Source organism: Diplotaxodon limnothrissa, linkage group LG3 (assembly GCF_057381915.1).
Source record: "Diplotaxodon limnothrissa isolate DT_005_m linkage group LG3, D_limnothrissa_male_GT1.1, whole genome shotgun sequence".
Lineage (NCBI taxonomy): Eukaryota > Metazoa > Chordata > Actinopteri > Cichliformes > Cichlidae > Diplotaxodon > Diplotaxodon limnothrissa.
Window position 1 is genome coordinate 6,335,281 of NC_140598.1, and position 13,888 is coordinate 6,349,168.

The window sequence follows — 13,888 nt, forward strand, 5'->3', positions numbered from 1 at the left end:
ACCCTATCGCACGTCACCTGCTAAGAAACGTGTGATTGAAGAACAGGTGCAACAAATGTTGAAGGACAACATCATTGAACCTTCCACAAGCCCTTGGGCAGCTCCTGTAGTCATTGTAAATAGAGCGGCCACGGAACCAAGGTTTTGTGTGGACTTTCGAGGGCTCAACCAAGTTACCCGAAAAGACTCTTATCCCCTGCCTCGTGTAGATGAGTCTTTGGACTTTCTGTTAAGAGGAAAGTTTGTCTTGACATTGGACTTAGCGCGAGGCTATTGGCAGATTGCTGTAGCAGAGGACTCGAAGCCTAAAACTGCCTTCATCTCTCACTGCGGTCTCTTCCAGTTTTGGGTGCTGCCCTTTGGGCTCTGCAACGCACCTGCAACTTTTCAGAGACTCATGAACTCTGTGCTTGCTGGCCTCATTTACAAAACGCGCGCAGTCTACCTGGATGACATTGTTATCACCTCACCTACCTTTGAAGAGCACTTAGTGGATCTTGAGGAGGTGCTGGGAAGACTCCAGGCTGCTGGCTTGTCATTGAAGCTCAAAAAGTGCCAATTCTGCCTCGATGAATTCACCTTTCTCGGATACCGCATCACATCATCAGGTGTTAAGCCCGATCCGGACAAAGTAAAGGCGGTTAAGGAGTTTGATACCCCAACCTCAGTGAAACACGTCCGTCAGTTCCTTGGCTTGACTGGCTATTATCGACGCTTCATTCAGAACTATCCCCGCCATGCCGAACCTCTTCACGCCATCACCAGAAAGGACAATGCTTTCCACTGGGACGACAGCTGTCGAAGGGCCATGGACACTTTGAAGGATCATGTCACATCAGCCCCGATCCTGTCATTTCCAGACTTCAACCGTCCCTTTTCCATTCACGCCGATGCATGTGACATTGGTCTTGGGGCAGTGTTGATGCAAAAGGATGACAAGGGTCGTGAGTACGTTGTGGCTTTTGCTAGTCGCTCCCTTCACAAAGCTGAACTCCCCTACTGCACTTCAGATAAGGAGTGCCTCGCTGTGATATGGGCTGTGGAACACTTCCGCCCATATGTTGAAGGTGTTCATGTTACTATCTTCACTGACCACAACAGTCTCAGGTGGCTCATGTCTCGTCAAAACCCAACGGGCCGACTCGCCCGCTGGTCACTTCGTTTGCAGGACTTTGATTTCACAATAGTGCACAAACCTGGTGCACAGAACAAAGTTCCCGACGCACTGTCACGCAACCCTTTGCCTCTGACCTGTGACAGGCCAACTGATCTTTTACCAGATCATGCTGTTATGGGCAGCCTGGACATTCGTACTCTGCCCCCCGTCATTCTGGCTGACCGTTCACAATTGAGACAGCTGCAGTTAGACGATCATGTCACAGGTCCACTCCTCAGAGACATTGAAGCAGACTCTCTGAACAGCTCGGACAATGCCACCTTGTTACAGTATGTTGTGTATGACTCTTTTGTATCACAGAGAACCCAAGTTCACATGTGCTTTGCACCCTTTGAAAGAGCTGAAACTGTTTGCCCCTACTTCCATGAGAGGCACCTTGCTGGACTATTACCATGACCACCCCACAGCAGGTCACTTGGGTGTTTCTAAGACATTGGCTAGACTGCGTTTTAGGTTTTTCTGGCCCAAAATGGCAGCTGATGTGAAACGCTATGTGATTTCATGCTCAGTGTGCCAACTCACCAAGCCAAGTCAGAAAAAAGCAGCCGGTCTTATGGTTCCCATTGTCCCCCAGAACTCCTGGGAGTATGTGGGTGTGGATTTTGTTGGGCCACTTCCCCGCACCCCCACTGGTAATGCTTATTTGATCGTGTTTGTTGACTATTTGACTAAATGGGTTGAAGCCAGTGCTGTCAAAGAAGCTACATCTCAGGTAGCAGCTGGTAAATTCGTCACTGACATTTTTGCTAGGCGTGGTACACCCACTTACCTCATTTCTGACAGAGGGTCTCCTTTTGTGAGTGAGCTTTTTGAACATGTTGTTTCTGCCTTAGGCTCAGTGCACAGACTCACTACGGCATATCACCCTCAGACAAATGCTACTGAACGCGTCAACCGGATTCTGAAAACTGCAATCCGCGCTTATGTAGGTGATAAGCACACATCATGGGACAAGTTTCTCCCTCAGATTTGCTTTGCTCTGCGCACCGCCCCCCATGACAGTACAGGTATGACTCCTGCCATGATGCTTTATAGTCGTGAGTTAGACACCCCGCTTGACCTTATCACTCAGCCTTCTACAGCAGGTGTTGATGAACCGGGTGTGCCTTACCCTGAGACTTTGAGAGCCTCCCTGCAGGAAGCTCACAACCACGCCAAAGCAGCTTTGGACTATAGCCATGACAGACAAAAACATTACTATGACTTGAGACATCGACATGCCACGTTTCGTGTTGGTGACCTTGTGAGAGTTAAGACGCACCCCAGGTCAGACGCTCAGTCTAACTTTACTGCTAAACTTGTACCACTGTTTCAGGGACCATTGTGTGTATCTCAGAGACTCAGTGATGTTAATTACAGGCTCACTTGGGTGGACGCCGGTGTGGATGCAGGTGTTTATCATGTTGTGAACATGCAACCGTTCCATACCTGGGACTCTCTCACTTCCAAAGAACATTCTGTTTCATTGCCTGCTGAGAGAGAGACCGCAGAGGGTCAGAACTCTGACTCTCAGGCCCACCCTGGCCCCCCTGCAGACACTGACATTGACTCTAAGCCATTCCCCTTTGATTTACCGGACATTGACTCTTCTTCTGGTGTGGGCGCTGTTCCAGAGAGTGTTTCACCCAGATCTGTCCAGCACCCAGCTGCTGGTGGACATTACAATCTCAGGCCCAGACGTTTCCCCAGAGTTACGTCTGGCTGGAGCAACAAAAGATGGACTAATGATTTTCACACAACCAGGCTTGATCTGAAGTGAAATGTTTTGGTTAAACCTGTTTGATGCTGTCTTGTTGCATTGCTACTTTGAGTCATGATATGTAGATGTTTCTGTTTGCTCTACTTAATCCAGTTTTATGGCTCTTTCGTGCGTTAAGGTTCATTCTTGGCATTTACTTAGAAAAAAAAAGAACAAAAGAAAAAAGTGAAAAAAACTAAGAAAACTGATTTTCCACTGTACATATTCGTCTTATTTTCACCAATTTCATTTTTAAATTGTCTTTTGCCCTGTGTGTGTGCACCAATCTTAACTGTAACCTCTATGTATAGGGTACTGTTAGGTGTGGTGTGTGCTTTTTCAGCTGTGTACGGCTGAGGACAGCCTTTTTCTCACCAGGGGGGGACTATGTAACAGTTGCTATTGTAATGCAGTGTATCACCACATGGCGGCGCCTCCTGTCTCACAACTGGTGTCACCCCCTTTTTGTTCTTCTTCGCACTCCTCTTGTAATGGATGCTCCCGTGTGTACGCGGATTAGTGTGCTCTTTAGTAATGTGTGGTAGAGGTAGCACTTTTATTTTTGATATTGTAAATAAATGAGTACTTTTTGGAAAGTCAGAAGCTGTTGCTCATTCGCTATCCACCTGCACACCTCCGCGGCTGGCTTCATCTCCACTGCACGTTACAATATGTTGATTTTTTTCGCCTACTCATATCATAATTTTTTTACTCCTGGTTCTGTATGTTCATGTTCTGTTCTTTTGTAAACTTCATCTGTTTGTATGTTGTATACTCATTGTGTTTCAATAAAGTTCGATTTAAAAAAAGGTACGTTCTAAACGAAGCTTCAGACGTCACTGATCACGTGACTCTGGCCAAACGAATCAAGCCTCGACACGGTGCTTCTGAAGCAGCGCGTTGATCTTTCTGACACACGTCAGCTTCAAGCGGACCATCACTACGTCTCACATGTAAAGGTGTCAAGGTAACTTTGAACTGAGTTCAGTCAATCTGGAGTTTTTCCAAGTTTTCTGTTGCTCTCTGTGAGAGAAGAGCGTTAAAGGCGGGGCTCTCCAGAGTCCAGCAAAACAGGAAACCACAGCTGGGTGTGTGTAAGTGTGCAAACCAATAGAATGCATCGTGGTGGGGGGGGCATCACGGGCAAGAAAAAAATAAAAGAATCGGTCGTACCCATGCTTCCCCGACGTCATGCCAGCGCATATTGGGAAATTCGTAGGCACCGATCGGTTTTCTATCAGCCATTTGCTGGGAGTAAGGGCGCCCTCCGTTTGCGAGGTGCGCCTGCTGCTGGCGGCACAGGGAGGAGAGGGCGGGGCGGCGGGGAGTCTCTGGCTGGCTGGAGCGGCATCTAATAACCAACTCGCAAAACAAAATAAAAACAACACAACAAACAGATATTATGATACAGACTTATAATCTGCACCGATGTTTTTTCTAAATTCTATAAAGTGAGCGCGAGAGCCCTCGGTGCGCCTGCGCGCTGCTGAAGTCAAAGTAAACTTTATTGTCATCTCCGCTACAGACAGTCCAGCATATAGAGAGACGAGACGACGAGGCTGCAGTTACAGCGGTGCAAGTACACAAACAATAAATATAAGAAGAGTAAGAAAATAAATCTACACTTTAGGACTCTGGGTAAAGGATCAATAACAATTTAAATTTATAATTTACAGTTTGATGATTTAAAGTCTCACACAACCCGTCAAAAGGGGCGGGGCCGGCTGCTTCCAAGTAGAGCACATTTCATTTATAATGATGTAAATCCAAGCCCATCATGGATTCACGATCTGAATCCTGGGTTGTGTGAAATCCCAGAAATCAACCTTAGACAAAGTGAATCTGTGAACTAAGGTGTAGGTCTGTTAGGTTAATTGTGCTGATCCTCGGGTTGGGGGATTTGTGTTTGTACTGGAGCGCAAAATTCAAACCAATGGAAGATGGACAACAAAAGTTCAAAGCCATCAGGTGCTCAGGTTAGAAAAAAGAGAAAAGATGCAGGTAAGCAGACGTGTGATTGGATAATGGCAGCTCATCCTGAACCAATCAGACTAAACTCCAAACAATACATTATGTTACAGATTTTAATATTAATTAGTCATTGTTACTTGTTGATTTGTCCTTTTCTCATTGTGTGACGAATTATGACGACTGTTTGGTAGCTGTTATTGTCTCTCTCTTCATGTGTGTTTCTCTGGTGAAACAATAGTTTTGTGTTAATGTTAGGGCTGCACGATTTTGCATAAAATGAGAATCACGATTTTTTGGCTTAGAATTGAGATCATGATTCTCTCATAACAATAAATAAACATAAAACAACAAATGTCTCACGTTTTGTTGTTGCAGCAAAATGTTGTCCTGCTTGAAATTCCGTCTCCACCGTTGCTCGACGCTGCGTGTACAGAGCAGGTAGTGCAACAATAGAAAAATAGTTGCGGGACGGCACTGTGTAGCGTTTGTCTAGGGTGTTGATCGTTTTCCTAAATCCCTCGTTTTGCACAGTGTTAATGGAGCCATATCTTTGGTCAGGTGATAAGTGATAGCCTCCGTAATGTCTTTGTGCCTGCGGGAGTTCGACGTGTATAGGGAAGCGCTGTATAAGGTTCCCGTTATTGATGTTTGGGTGGTTGACCGGGACAGATTTTCTCCTGTCACTTTCTCGTCATCCCTGACGTGCTCTCCGTTGTTGTTTCCCTGCTAATTTTAGCATCACACGGCACAGCTTCTGTATCACGTGGTATAAGGCTCCGCCCTTGTCATTTGTTGAGCAGGAAGAGTGAGCGCTTGTTTTCATGCAGAGTACGTCCCGGATCAAAATGTGAAGTTTTACAAATCACCACTTCTTTAGTGAATATCATTTCAGTCTCAGACAATCTCGTTTCTCTTACAGAGGTTGAATGCACCTTCTGCGGATGGCGGTACCACACAGTGTGCGTGGACTTCCCCTGCACAGAAGGCAACTACAAATGCTGTGAATGCTAAATAAACAGAAACAAATGATCCCTGTTGTCTTTGCTTGATGATTGGTTTGAGTCTTGACAATCCACATTGCTGGCGTTGCATCTTTCAATGCCAGCAATGGCAGGTATCAGTGCTCAAACCTTTTGTGTTTGTTTCCAACAAGTTGCCCACCTCGGGAAACAAAAATGTGTTCTTTTACTTGTCAGATGAACATATGAGACACTTTGACTCTTCAGTGCAGTGTGGAGCCTAACAAAGATCTGTTTTGTGTCCCAGCTGATCAGCAGGAGGAGGAGAGTCTGACGGAGCAGCAGAGGAACATTTTCAGCTACTTGGACTCAGCTCAGCCACTACAGAGGAAACAATGAGCTCAACACAGAAGGTGACAGACAGAGCAGGACCATATGACCAAAGATATTTATCACCATATACATTTGAACATTTGCCATAACGATGTAGCTGACGATAGAATTGACACCAGACAAAATACTTTACAGCTGCACAACTTTATTAAAAACCCATCAATGTATTTTCACTGAAACAAGCAGCTGTTGTTTATGTGCATTAAAGTTATATAAAAATGTAACAGTGCAAATGCAAATTCCTCGCTGACAGTTTAACCAAAAGGCGTTTCCAGTGGAAACTGGCCGACACATCCTGAGCATAACCATGTATAATATCCACTAAACTTCAGAAGAGGTTATACAGTCGTGGCCAAAAGGTTTGAGAATTGCATAAATATTGGAACCTGGAGAAGTTGCTGCTTAAGTTTTTATAATAGCATTTTGCCTGCACTCCAGAATGTTATGAGGAGTGATCAGATGAACTGCATCGTCCTTCTTTGCCATGAAAACGAACTTAATCCCCAAAAAGCCTTACCACTGCATTTCATTGCTGTCATCAAAGGACCTGCTGAGACCATTTCAGTGATCGTCTTCTTAACTCAGGTGAGAATGTTGGCGAGCACGAGGCTGGAGATCATCATGGCTGTATCCCGATTCAGGTTCTGCAGCTTTAAAGTCCTCAAGGGCCGCGTACTCAAAGACCGCTAAGGCCGAAGTGCGAGGCTCGTAGGCTCGTGAAATGGGACGTCTAGCCTCCGTCGTGCTGCCCAGGTTGCCTAGCAACCATGATACTAACAGCTGGAAACGTTTCATACAGCTTTGTTTGACAGAAATGAAGGAGAACATATTTAGTTCATTTGTTTCTACATGAGCTCTGTGTGATTTGATGAGTATCTGAGGCTGAGACCACAGGACTGTGAAACATGATTGTTGGGCTTCATTTCTGTGCTGAACAGTCGTTTAAGATTAGCTGTAAATAACAATTAGCTGATGTTGTTCATGAGACTAAAGTCATCTCACTGTGGTAATGTAAATATAATATGTTCAATATTATAGTTATTATATTGTTGGCATTACTAAATTTGGCTCAGTGCTTACATACATGTGTAAAAAGCAAATGTACGAGCTGTGATGTTACACCCCGGCCTAGGCAACCGGAGTGCAACACGAAAAAAGTAAAAATAAAGAAAAAAAAAACACACAAAAAAACCCCACTAAAGCTCACCACCAAAATCCCGAAATGAAAGTATCGACAAATCTATTTACAACAAACTATTTATTTACAACAAAACACCAAACTATTTACAACACGGGGGAGATCGCGACCATGACACACTGAAACACAAGGCTTAAATACATAGAAGGAGCAATCAGGGGATGGACCACAGGAGGGAAACACAGCTGGGGCAAATTAGACCTGACAAGACAAGGAAAAGTAAACTGAACACCCTAAGATAACACAGACTTTCAAAGTAAAGCAGGAAACACATAACAGTCACGCCAAAAACAACACACTGACAACACCGAAACGTAACATGTGATAACTGTGTCTGATAGAATGAAGAGTAGACTGATATATGAAATATTCCTTTATTGGGTGAGAAAATCAGACCATGTCATAACTGCTGTAAGTCACACAGAATAGATATCAGAGTCTTAAACAGGCTGACGTCTGCTAAATGGGTCAAACTGGGCAGAAAGTCTACAAACACATAACATCCTTATAGAATATGATGTAACACTATAGATCAACTTAGCTCAGAATATATAAAGCATATAAACAGTTACAGCAATATGATGCAACAAACACAGCAGCTACTGATCCAAAATACTCAAAGCTTCATAGAACTGAAACCAACATTTATTTTTAGCTCCATTCTGCTGCTGATACAGACTTTAGGTTTCTGAACATTAAACTTGTTGCTGCCTTTCATAGTGTGTAACTTGAAGGCCCTGAGTACTTTCTCCCACACTGAAAACACTGGGATGATCACATTATTTGAACATTACCTAATAAGACTGATTCAGCACAGACAGTTATGTTAAACTTTCCTAGCAGTCCTTCACAAACAGGGAACAGTCTGTCTATTCCCTCCATCTGTCAGCTGCTGCTGGCTCTTCCTCCTCCTCTTCCTCACACACTGCTGAGTTTGTCCTGGTGGATCATCAGGGGTGCAAAGCCTCACAGATGATGTGCAGCAGTGGGTCCCTCAGTCTGTCCTCACTCTGGACACTTGCAGTCGTCACACATGGAAATCAAATGTGTGATAAGCTGCAGGATTCAAACACAAGTGTAACTTATAAACACATGTTCATACTTTTATTCCACAATCAGAGAGAAAGAAACAGAGAGAGAGTGCAGGACAGACAGACAGGTGACAGTCTCAGGTGTACACACTGCTACACAACAGCACCAGAGAAGCAGGATTTAGTGTTTGTGTTATTACGAGTGTAAACAAGAAGAGTTCCAGATGGTGCAGTGGACACATGTGCGACTGCTGTGATTAAAGCATCTTTCTTTCAGCTTAACGAGTGAACCGTCAGCTCGTTCAAACACACGTTAAAGTCCGTTTGGCTCGACACCACCGAACAGAGGCAGCAATATAACACAGCTAACATTAACAGTGCAGTGGATCCTGCTTGTGCCGTGATGTTCAGGACTGCAAACCGAGCAGCATCACTGACTTTCAGCTTGTTGTGTTTGTGGATATATGACTGACTTTAATTATCCACAAAATCATCACATTCTCTGTCAGATGAAGGTCGACTATTGAACGGCGTATATTTTAAAGGCTTTAAAACCAAGTTAACGCTGAAAGTACAAACATCACTAATGTCACATAACTCTGCCGACAAGGCATAGCTATGGCTATGAAATGCTCTTTGTGTATCACTTCTTCATTATGAAAGATGTCATTAATGCACTAGTAATGTCTCATCTGGAGTATTGTTCAATCATTTGGTCAGCAGCTAATGAGACAGATCTTAACAGACTTCAGTTAGTCCAGAATAAGGCGTCCAGATTAGTGTGAAGATGTTCATACTATACTAATATTGATAAAATGCATAATAACCTTTCTTGGCTTCCTGTACAGGCTAAAATATTCTATGGCTTACTTGTAGTTCTAAAGAAAGCAATTCTGTTAAACACACCACATTTATTCTGCTCAGCTGCAGTATCCAGATGAAATACATCATCATATTACACAGTTTTCAACAAACTGCAACTTAGTAAATGCTCGAGTTAAAAGTAACGTTTTGTAAAACTGTTACATTTAGAGCAACTTTTAAGTGGAATAAGTTGCCTTAAAAAATTAGAGAATTATTCAAAACTTCAATGAACACTTAAAAGCCGATTTACAGAGCTTTTAGTTGTTGTAAATATTGTAAGACATGATTTGTTTTTGAAATTTGTGTAATGTGCCTCAATGTTATTGATATTATTATTATTATTATTATTATTGATTGCTTATATTTGAACAATTGTGAAACCTCACTGTGGATGTAAGAGTGAAATTATGTGGATATCTTGAATCCACTTTATTGTGTAATATTTTATGTGAGTATTTGACGGACAGTGTTGGGAAGGTTACTTTTAAAATGTATTCCATTACAGAATACAGATTACATGCCCCAAAATGTATTCCGTTACGTTACTCAATGACAGTAACGTATTCTGAATACTTTGGATTACTTAATATATTATCATGCTTTTTACAACAACGTGAATGTACTATTGCTGTGTGATTTATTACTGTTACTGAAGGTCCGCGACTCCGAACTGTAGTAAAGGGACCTCTGACTAATACGGCGGGGTCCCTGTCGGCTCGTAGCCGAAAAATAGCTTTACTTTGTTGTGTGGGTCAACTTTTCTTGCGAGAGACAGAGAGAGGCGTTGAAAGGCTGCTCCAACAGAACTTATTGTTTCGGAGGAAAACACGAACACGGTTTACAGTCGAGTCTTAATAGCTTACTTACAGCTGGGCTCGTCAGGCTCTCTTCTTGGCTGCAGTGGTTATTATTATATTTACATGCTTCCAGCTCCCGTTTTTCCTCATTGACAACTCGTACCTTTCCACTCCCCTTTTTCTCCCTCCTCGCTCACAGACCCATAACGTGTATGGCAGTCTATTCTCCCTGCAACACGGACTACACTGCCCATGATGCTACATTCTTTAGAGCTATGCTTGTAGCATTCTGCCTTTTAGCTTAGCACAACAACAACAACAACGAAAAGGCGCTCTCTCACCCAGGAAACACACAGTCGCAAAGAGAGAGAGCGTTGCCCTGTAACCATGGCAACCGTAACGCTGCCGCCTGGAACAACAGCTGTCAAACAAAACCCAAACAGTCCTGACCCGCGACAAAATGAAACAGGAAAGTACTGCAGTGTAATCAATTTATTTCAACCATGTAACTGTATTCTGAATACCACCTTTTTAATCGGTAACTGTAATGGAATACAGTTACTCATATTTTGTATTTTAAATACGTAACGGCGGTACATGTATTCCGTTACTCCCCAACACTGTTGACGGAAGACGAGCAACATCTGTTGTGGAAGCTGACGGGGTTCCTTTAGAATAAACAAACATAGGATTTATTATCACTGAATAATTCTGTATAAATCTATACAAATTATAGAAATATGTAATAGGAAACAACAAAATAATCTAAATTATAAAATTGTGTGTGTGTGTGTGTGTGTGTGTGTGTGTGTGTGTGTGTGTGTGTGTGTGCATGATTTTAGTGTTTGAACAGTCATGAATTATCTTTAACAGCAGGTTGGATGTAATGTGTTAGAACTACCAGCAGGTGGGGATAAGAGACCTTTAAGGTGTTTGGTGCCACGCTCCACCTTCAGGTTTAAAACTAGTGTTAATGGAGTTTGAAGGTTGAGTTTGTTCCACGACTGCATTTCACTCACTGCCTCTGTTTGTATCTCTGTCACTGCAGGACCAACATGGAGCCAGAAGTCAGCGCTCTCAGGAGGCGGACAAACCTCACAGAAGAAAGGGAGAGAAAAAACACACCTGTGACGAGTGTGGGAAGGGTTTTACTGTGAGGGCTAAACTAAAACAGCATCAGGTCATCCACACTGGAGAGAGACCGTTCAGCTGTGACTTGTGTGGAAAGTCTTTTTCCATGAAGGATTCCCTAAAAAAACACCAACTCATCCACAGTGGAGTTAAAGCGTACAGCTGTGATCAGTGTGGCAGAGCTTTTACTCACAGTAGCAACTTACAGAGGCATCTAGTTACCCACTCTGGAATTAAGGCATACAGCTGTGATCAGTGTGGCAGAGCTTTTACTCAAAGTAGCAGCTTACAGAGGCATCTAGTTACCCACTCTGGAATTAAGCCATACAGCTGTGATCAGTGTGGCAGAGCTTTTACTCAAAGTAGCAGCTTACAGAGTCATCTAGTTACCCACTCTGGAATTAAGGCATACAGCTGTGATCAGTGTGGCAGAGCTTTTACTCAAAGTAGCAGCTTACAGAGGCATCTAGTTACCCACTCTGGAATTAAGCCATACAGCTGTGATCAGTGTGGCAGAGCTTTTACTCAAAGTAGCAGCTTACAGAGGCATCTAGTTACCCACTCTGGAATTAAGCCATACAGCTGTGATCAGTGTGGCAGAGCTTTTACTCAAAGTAGCAGCTTACAGAGTCATCTAGTTACCCACTCTGGAATTAAGGCATACAGCTGTGACGAGTGTGGGATGGAGTTTACTCTGAAGGCTTCACTAAAACAGCATCAGGTCATCCACACTGGAGAGAGACCGTTCAGCTGTGACTTGTGTGGAAAGTCTTTTTCCTTGAAGCGTTCCCTAAAAAGACACCAACTCATCCACAGTGGCGTTAAAGCGTACAGCTGTGATCAGTGTGGCAGAGCTTTTACTCACAGTAGCAACTTACAGAGGCATCTAGTTACCCACTCTGGAATTAAGCCATACAGCTGTGATCAGTGTGGCAGAGCTTTTACTCGCAGTAGCCACTTACAGAGTCATCTAGTTACCCACTCTGGAATTAAGCCATACAGCTGTGATCAGTGTGGCAGAGCTTTTACTCAAAGTAGCAGCTTACAGAGTCATCTAGTTACCCACTCTGGAATTAAGGCATACAGCTGTGACGAGTGTGGGATGGAGTTTACTCTGAAGGCTTCACTAAAACAGCATCAGGTCATCCACACTGGAGAGAGACCGTTCAGCTGTGACTTGTGTGGAAAGTCTTTTTCCTTGAAGCGTTCCCTAAAAAGACACCAACTCATCCACAGTGGAGTTAAAGCGTACAGCTGTGATCAGTGTGGCAGAGCTTTTACTCAAAGTAGCCACTTACAGAGTCATCTAGTTACCCACTCTGGAATTAAGGCATACAGCTGTGATCAGTGTGGCAGAGCTTTTCCTCACAGTAGCAGCTTACAGAGGCATCTAGTTACCCACTCTGGAATTAAGCCATACAGCTGTGACATCTGTGGAAAAACTTTCAGCCAGAGAGGGTACCGAAATGAACACCTACGCATTCACACCAGACATGATGTGTACTGCTGTGAACAGTGTGGCAAATACTTTACAACAGACGCAGACTTACAACGACACATGTTTACCCACACTGAGGAGAGACCTTATCAATGTGACCTGTGTGAGAAGACTTTTAAATCTCCACATCACCTGAGACGACACCAACAGATCCACACCAGAAAGAGACTCTACAAGTGCAGCTACTGTGAGGTATGTATTTATATTGTTATCTTGTCATTTTAGCCTGACTGTTTGGAACAACTCTGCTCATTAAACTGTGTTAGCATGTTAGCAATTCTACTGCATGGAAAAGCAGCTCTGAGTGATTATTCAGATTTTCCTTTCAGTTATGATTTTAGTATTACTGTAGTATTATGGTGGTAGTATTGTAGTTATTGCAGCCCAGTAAACTGAGTGTGTTAACTGAAACAGTCAAATGTAGTTGGACGTGTGCAGAGATGCTCTTTATTTCAGGCGACGTTCAGGATACAAATGTTGAAGGACTGACTTACACTGTCTTTGTGTCTTTGTTTAGAAGCAGAGCGACACAGATGGATCCAGTTCTCAACCCTGTCATCACTGTGGTGGTGGGAAAGACTTTCATTGTGACCTCTGTGGAAAAACTTTCAGTCAGCAAAAGACCCTAAAAGTACATCAACTTAGACACACTGGAGACCAACGGAAATACTGCAAAGAATGTGGGAGAAGCTTCACCACATCAAGTGAGTTAAAACGACATGAACTGATTCACAGTGGGGTTAAAAAGCACCTCTGTGATCAGTGTGGGTCATCCTTCACCACTGAAGGTGAGCTTAAATCACACAAACGAGTCCACACAGGAGAGAAACCACACAAGTGCAGACACTGTGAGAGAAGCTTCTCACAATCAGGTAGTCGTAACATTCATGAACGTGCACACATGGAAGGAAACTACAGCTGTGACCAGTGTGACAAGAGCTTCAGGAATCTCAGTTCATACTCTGCACACAAACGATCCCACGTTACTAATAAACTGTTTCACTGTTACCAATGTGCCCAAACATTCACCTCATTGTCTGCTCTGTGCAAACATCAGCGCGATCACTCAGGGCTGAAATCACTCCCATCACTGGATCACAGTGAATCTGAAGACACAGAAAGATCCTCTGG